General features: G+C 36.7%; 1 pseudogene; it reads left to right on the forward strand.

The window, feature by feature from the left end:
* Positions 1 to 335: 335 nt before the first annotated feature.
* Positions 336 to 2,783, forward strand: LOC125680072 (uncharacterized; annotated as a pseudogene).
* Positions 2,784 to 8,784: the final 6,001 nt, after the last annotated feature.

Raw genomic sequence — 8,784 nt, forward strand, 5'->3', positions numbered from 1 at the left:
TATCATATAGCATTATCTCCCGAGTGCAGCGAGGCGTATCTCACTTCAAAGAAGTTTAAAAAATGACCAGTGTGACGTATAGACACCTGTGTTTAGTAGTATATAAACCACAGCTCCAGGTGCCAAAGTCATTCTTTTTTTTCTGAGCGGCGTAAGTGTTTACCTGTAAGACAGGTGTGTCGCTACTATCAAAGGTATTATTAGAAACTTTGAACGTTGTTCAAGTTGGCTTTTTTGGGGGAGTGGTTTTTTTTTTCCACCTGTAAAACAGCTAAATTATTTAATAATCTTTTAAAAGGTAAGTTAACTTTGTGCGAGTTGTATTTATTGCCGTAATGACAGCAGAAAATCAGGACGATATCCGATCTCTCATGGGTAGCGACCATGATAATTATTCCGATATTGAGGATTTATTTGGAGATAAGCCTCGTACAAGGAGTACGGATGGGGTAGGTAAGAAAACAAGAGGAATGAAGTGTAAAACGCAGACCTCAACTTTTTCAACAAGTGCTAATGCACCGCCGACACGGGCGTGTAAACAAAGTAAAATGGCTAAAAGCCAGTCAGAATCTGTTCAAGAGATAAATATCCAAGAACTGAAAAATCAGCTTGGCATCGATAAGATCTTACAATCGATATCGTCTCTTACAGATAGTATTAAACAGATACGTTCTGATTCTACGGCGCGTAATACGTGCAATGAAAATGTAGACACCACTGCTAATTCTACGGGGCACAGTTATGGCAATATTTCCTCTGGCACTTTCATGCATGATGTGCCAAATAGACAACCAAGAAATCTGGTTAACATACCGGATTATGACTCTCATTAAACTCCTGATGATTTTGATTTTGAATTGGATTATCTAAATTGTCCAATTTCGCCCCCCATTGAAGGAGTAGATCCTCAAGAAACTTTTAAAGGGATTCTAAATGATGAATCGATTCAAATTACAATTGATAATAGTCTTGATAATACTAATGACTGGGATATTCCACAGTTAAATGTTACAGAAAAAACTGGTCCAAAGGTAAATGAGGCTTTGGGAAAGGCTGTTAATGCAGCGATGTCCATCAAAACCAGCAAAGAAAGTATGGCTGAGTTGGAGAAAAAGTATGAGCGTCCAGAAAATTGCACTTTCTTGAAGGTCCCTCGTGTTAATAAAGAAATCTGGGATGCTATGAACAAACCGGCTCATACAGATGATCTTAATTTACAAGTTATACAAAGGTCTCTAGCAACTGGTATGATACCATTGGTTCAAATGGCTGATATATTGGTTAACAAAAGAGATTGACCCTCAGAATTGTAACAAGAGGCCCATGGGCCACATCGCTCACCTGAGTCCCTTGGTCCATATCAGAAGACTTTCCATATATATTTGCATGTAAAACCGTAGTCCCTATTATGGCCCCAACCTACCCCTGGAGGCCATGGTTTTTGCAAACTTGAATCTACACTATGTCAGAAAGCTTTCATGTAAATGTGAACTTCTTTGGCCCAATGGTTCTTGAGAAGAAGATTTTTCCTATATATTTGTATGTAAAACTTTGATCCCCCTTTGTGGCCCATCCTACCCCCAGGGGCCATGATTTGAACAAACTTGAATCTGCACTATGTCAGAAAGCTTTCATGTAAATATCAGCTTTTCTGGCTTAGTGGTTCTTGAGAAGATTTTTCCTATATATTTGTATGTAAAACTTATCCCCTATTGTGGCCCCATCCGACCCCCGGGGGCCAGGATTTTAACAATTTAGAATCTGCACTATATCAGGAAGCTTTCATATAAATATCAGCTTTTCTGGCTTAGTGGTTCTTGAGAAGATTTTTGAAGATTTTTCCTATATATTTGTATGTAAAACTTTGATCCCCTATTGTGGCCCCATCCGACCCCCGGGGGCCAGGATTTTAACAATTTAAAAGTTGCACTATATCAGGAAGCTTTCATTTAAATCTCAGCTTTTCTGGCTCAGTGGTTCTTGAAGAAGATTTTTCCTATATATTTGTATGTAAAACTTTGATCCCCTATTGTGGCCCCATCCGACCCCCGGGGGCCAGGATTTTAACAATATAGAATCTGCACTACCTAAAAAAGCTTATCTATAAATTTCATCTTTTCTGTCCTAGTGGTTCTTGAGAAGAATATTTTTTAATGACCCTACTCTATTTTTACCTTTTCTTGATTATCTCCTATTGGAAGGTGGCCTGGCCCTTTATTTTAACAATTTAGAATTCCCTTTACCTAAGGATACTTTGAGCCAACTTTGGTTGAAATTGGCCCAGTGGTTTTTTAGAAGAAGTCAAAAATGTTAAAAGTTTACAGACAGACGGACGGACGGACGCCGGAATACGGGTGATCAGAAAAGCTGACTTGAGCTTTTAGCTCAGGTGAGCTAAAAAGTTGTTAGCAGATTCCATTAGCATGTTAGGAAATGCTTTTTACAATGTCTCAACAAAAAGGAGAAATGATATAAAAAATGTTTTGAATTTCCGGTATAGGACATTCCGGTAACAGATTATTTGTTTGGAGATAATTGTGTATCCAAACTGAAAGAAATGGGGGATATCACAAGACACCCTATCGGCATGAAAACTAATCCTTTGAGTGATTCAAAACCTAGAAATGGAAATCAGTCAAAACACTACAACAACAATCAAGGGTATCAAACCAAACCAAAACAAAGGCAGAGGCCGACAATATTCATATCCCACCCAGAGAGGCAGAGGGCAAAAGGGCCAATACAGAGGTCCCATGAAGAAAACATATCCATACAACAAGTAAAGGTGAGAAAGCTTAACCAAACTTATTTGAATAAATTTACCAACGACAAATGGATTTTGGATATAGTACATCCTGGTTATAAAATTGAATTTTTTGAAGAGCCATACCAATTGACAAATCCAAAACAAATTAAATTCAATGAGGAAGAATTTAATTTAGTGTCACAAGAAGTACATACCTTGATTGACAAGGGTGCTATTGAAGAAGTCATGGATACTTCTGACGCTTTTATGTCTAATATTTTCCTAGTACCTACAAAAGATGGAACTTTAAGACCAATTATCAATTTGAAACATCTAAATAGATTTGTTGAATATCATCATTTCAAACAAGAAAATTTATCTTTTGCTTTGGAATTGATTCAACAAAATGATTATTTAACTTCAGTTGATTTAAAGGGTGCCTATTTTAGTGTCAGTGTTCACCCAGATTACCAAAAGTTTTTGACCTTTGCTTGGAATGGAAAGTCTTATAATTTTGTTGTTTTGCCTTTTGGGTTAACATCATGTCCTAGAATATTTACAAAATTTTTAAAACCTGTATATGCAGTTTTTCGAGAAAATAACATTAGATGTTGCTATTATATCGATGATTCGCTAATCATGAATCAAGATTTTTCTCAATCTCAAAGACAAACATATCTTGTGATTTCTGAATTAGACAATCTTGGCTTTACAATCAATGAGAAAAAATCTGTTACTTTTCCTTCACAAAGAATTGTTTTCTTTGGGGGTAATTATAGATTCAGTGGAATTTAAGGTTTATTTGACAGATGAGAAAATACAGAAGATTCTAAACTCAAGTCGAACTATCTTGTCAGGCATAAAAGTTAGAATTAGACAATTGGCTTCTTTGATTGGTTTATTAGTCCATGCATGCAATGCAGTTTTTCAAGGCCCTCTACATTACAGGGCTTTAGAAAGAGATAAAGATAAAAATCTAAAAATGAACAATGATGAATTTGATTCGTTCATGATTTGCTCTGAGAAGAGTCTTGCTGAAATTTTATGGTGGTGTAAAAATTTGAAAAAGCTTAATGGAAAATCCATTAGGTCAAAATCTATTGATATCTGGGTTGAAACTGATGCATCATTGCTTGGATGGGGTGCTAGAATTGATGGCTGTATTTTTTGCATTGAAATCATTTTTTAAAGATGATACCTCAAAGCATATTTGTTTTAAAACGGACAACACAACTGTAGTTTCCTATATCAATGCCATGGGTGGTATGCTTTCTGAACAACTTGATGATTTAGCAATAAGAATCTGGAATTGGTGTATCAAACGCGATATCATCATTTCAGCTCAGTATTTACCTGGGTGTGAAAATGTATATGCTGATGCACTTTCTAGACATTTTGCTGATTCAACTGAGTGGAAGTTAAAACATGATATATTTTTGAGGATTTGTAAACAATGTTTTGAACCAGATATTGATTTATTTGCTTCTCGTATTAATAAACAATTGAAGAAGTTTGTTTCTTGGAATTTTGATCCAGATGCACACCATGTTGATGCTTTCACTCTTTTGTGGTCAAATTTAAGGCCTTACATGTTTCCACCTTTTAAACTTATTGGTCGTATAATCAATAAATTATTTGAAGACAGAGTAAAACAAGCTATCATTATTGCTCCATTATGGAAAACCCAAACTTGGTTTCCTCAGCTGATGTCTGCTCTGATTTCTTTCCCTATAAGGCTTCCTCGAAACAAAGATCTCTTGATGATGCCACATACAGGAGAGTTACATCCCCTTCACAAGATGACCTTAATCGCCTGCATTGTGTCCGGAGATCACTTCAGAATAAAGGATTGGCAAGATTCGATAGTGACGTTATCATTGCCTCATTACGATCTGCCACCATTAAACAGTACCAGTGCTGCTGGAAAAAATGGGTACTTTGGTGTTTTAAATGGGAAACCAGTCCCTATTCTCCCTCTGAGATTGATGTAGTGAAATATCTAACTTCTATGATAAAAACTAAAGTTTCATACTCTGTTGTGAATACTCATAAATCTATGTTGATCAATACCTTAACATATTTTGAGGTTTCGTGGGTACATGAACCAATGCTACTTCCTAAACTAATGAAAGGTTATTTCAATTTGAATCCCACTCGTCCCAAAGTTAGAACCTCGTGGGATGTGTCAAAGGTCTTGTCCTTTTTACGCGATTTGATGCCATTACATGAAAAATCTTTACGTTTACTTACTTTCAAATTGATTGCACTTGTTGCTCTAACAACAGCTTCAAGGGCTCAGACACTTCTAGCCCATGATCTTAAATGTATGTCAGTGTTTGCTGATAAGGTTGTTTTCCAAATTAATAAATTATTGAAAACATGTAAACCTGGAACCCCTGTACATAAAGTTGTATTACATAGATTTTCTGACGATAAACGTTGTGTCCACCCTATCTGAGTATCTCAGTAGAAAAAAGGATCAAAGGAAAACCTCTTCACTATTTAAATATCATACAAAATCTTTAATCCTGTGACAACATGTACGTTAGCAAGATGGCTGAAAACTGTGTTAGATATGTCTGGAATAAAAGATTTCACCGCTCACTCTTTTCGGGGAACTTCGGCTTCAGCAGTCTATTCGTCTGGAGTTTCCTTGAAAGACATAATGAATGCAGCTAATTGGTCCTCATCCAAGACGTTTTTCAAGTTCTACTATACGGAGCCCGAAATAACTGGCAGTGATACAGGAGAACATTTTGCGTATTCTGTATTGAATAAATGAACTGTAATGTGTTGCGACTTTTCCATTTGATATGAATTTGAATGGTTTTTTCTATAATTATAAATCACGGTTTTGTATTGATTGATATTAATATACAGTAAAATATGAGTTACATAACTTTGTCTTGATTTATTTCTTTAATTCCATGGCCTTTTTTATGAGAGTTATTATTTAGGAACACTTTATTTATTCTATCCGATCATATGGAGTCACTCAGTTATCAATTTTCCATGATTGTTGGTTTGTTTGTGACTAACACTTTAAATATGCTATATGATACCCTTGCAGAGCCGAAAGGCGATATGTAATAGAATGCGCCCTCCTCCAAGCATCCTATAGGATGTAAAGGATTGAGGGCCATTTTATGTAATGAGCCTGAGGCTCAAGAGGATATCATATACCCTTCCCAAATTTATCTGATGATTTATTGGGTTTTTAATTTACCACCCTTAAACTTTTTAGTTGTCACAAACAGCTTTCAAGAATGACTTCGGCACGTGGAGCTGTGGTTTATATACCACTAAACACAGGTGTGTATACGTCACACTGGTCATTTTTTAAACTTCTTTGAAGTGAGATACGCCTCCCTGCACTCGGAGATAATGCTATATGTAGCAACCACCACCCATTTTTTAAAAATTACCCAAAACAATAAAAATCAGGTGTAATTACCAATTTTGAGTATGCTGATTTCAAATCTGGATTCCTTTTACTCCAATTTCTTATAGACAATGAGGTATAGTGTCTTAAACACCCCTACCGTCAGGTTGCCAAAAACAGAAAATGTTTCATTTCGCATCAAAAAGCGACCCAACTTTATTTCTTGAAATACCATTACCCAAAACAATAAAAAGCAGGTGTAATTACCAATTTTGAGTATGCTGAATCCAATTCTGAATTCCGTTTACTCCACTTCCTTACAGAAAATGAGGTATAGTGTCTTAAACACCCCTACCGTCAGGTTGTCAAAAATTGAAAATGTTCCATTTCACATTAAGTTGAGTTGCATCATTATCAGAATTTACCGAAACAGTGGACTCTCTGGCCAGTCTGGGGGCTGAGCTACTTGCATCAGAACTGACAGAAGCAGAACTCTCTGGCCAGTCGGGGGGGCTGAGTGGTATCAGAATATATTATTTATTTATTTTTTCAAAATTCAGAAATTTAAAAACTGCATGATCAGATTTTTTTGTATTACTAATAATTAATGTCCCTTTATTGCGATGACTCTTTTTTCAAGTACAAACCATGATATAAAAAAAAAATGAAATGAAATGATAGATAAATAAAATATTTGTAAGTTACTTTATTTATCTGTAAGTAAGTCTAATTAAGCGTAACCACAGGAGTTTGAAATTTTATCAATAAAGTCAATAAAATTCACTTGATTGACCAAGCCATGAGCTATGCGTTAGCATATATAATAAAATTCACTTGATTGACCAAGCCATGAGCTATGCGTTAGCATAGCGATATGCTAACGCATCGCTCAGGGCTTGGTCAATCAAGTGAATTTTATTGACTTTATTGATAAAATTTCAAACTCCTGTGGCGTAACTGGTGGCAGTACAACTTGTAAGTGAAAATTGCATCATCTGTAGCTTATGACCCCTTTTGCCTTGCCTTGTAATTTATATTGTTGAAAATTTCGCAAATAGCATTTTTAACCCCCAGTCCATACCCCACTTTTCTTTAAACGTTAAAAATCCAACTAATTCAGTGAGGAAGAAATGTCACTACCATATTTCGAATTTCCTCTAGACTATATCAAATTAAATACCGCAGTGCTATCAGTCACAGATTGACACTGGTAGGGGTATGGGGACCTGGTCTGTGAGTGTGATGGAAAAGATTCTGATGAAAATAAAGATTCACTCATCGTTCAGAAATGTATAAACATTGTATTATTGTATACCACCGGTACGTTGTGAGTACGTTAATAATGGGAGTTATCTTTCCTTGGATATCTAAATCAATCAAATACTATATGAACACGGGCAATTATCGTCCATGTTTGACCTCAGTATAATTTATTTATGCATAAAATTTATTAATATGTCACTCTTTGTTGCGTATTTCACCGTTAAGTAAATGTTTACATATACTCGCTCTGCTTAATCGCTTCAATCTCAAAGGGATTTTCTGGAATGTGCCCAATCACGTGAGATACGCTAAATATAGCTATTTTAGATCCGATCGATCAACTTCGCATCATTCGTAGGCTCAAGGTTTATCCATACTTGCCCGTAAAAAATAGGGTGGAACCTCGTCCCACTTTTCCTGTAGAAATAAAAATAGAACATGACGCGCCATCTAGCGAGCGTGGTTGTTGCTACAATATGATACCCTCTTGAGCCTCAGGCTCATTACATAGAATGACCCTCATCCTTTACATCCTAAAAGATGCTTGGAGGAGGGCGCATTATCACCTGCATATGGTGTTAATATATCTTAATTGATTCGATATGCAAGAGCTTGTTCTGCGTATAGTCAGTTTTTAAATCGAGGTAAGCTACTGGCAAACAAGTTGATGGTACAGGGGTTTCAACAGTCTCCAATGAAGTCAGCATTTCGCAAATTCATGGTCGTTATAACGATCTAGTTCGTCAATACAACCTATCATTGGGTAAAATGCTGTCTGACGTGTTTCATACCGATTGTTAAGCCGTTCTTGGCACCCTGATTTTGACTGCGGATAGCTCCGTTTACCTGAACAGGATATGGGGCTCACGGCGGGTGTTATCGGTCGACAGGGTATGCTTACAAGGCCGTAAATTAACCTTCAATTTGGAGGAGGCAGGAAATTAGGCGGGGGTCTGGGGGCCGCCCAGGCCCCCAGACGCTGAGCACATTTTGTGCACACTGAACACGTTTCGTGCAAAATCCCTGATTCTAGGGCCTTCTAAGATGTTACTTGACTAACTCATTCTAAAAGAAAGACTTGGAATGCTTTTTAAGGGAGGTATCATGTTCTTAGTTATTGGAAACAACATAAATTCTAATGAACTTTAAATTTTAATTTTTTTTGGCTCAAAAGTTGGAGGAGGCAGCTGCCTCCTCCGCCTCCATGTAATTTACGGCCCTGGCTTACTCTTCCTAGGCACTTGATCCCACCTCTTGTGTGTCCAGGGGTCCGTGTTTGCCCAACTATATATTTTGTATTGTTTGTAGGAGTTACGAGATTGATCACTGTTCGTTATCTTCATCTTTCATACATACGCGCCAGAAAACAAATAATATAGTGCGGGGAAACTAT

This window comes from Ostrea edulis, chromosome 4 (assembly GCF_947568905.1).
Source record: "Ostrea edulis chromosome 4, xbOstEdul1.1, whole genome shotgun sequence".
NCBI lineage: Eukaryota > Metazoa > Mollusca > Bivalvia > Ostreida > Ostreidae > Ostrea > Ostrea edulis.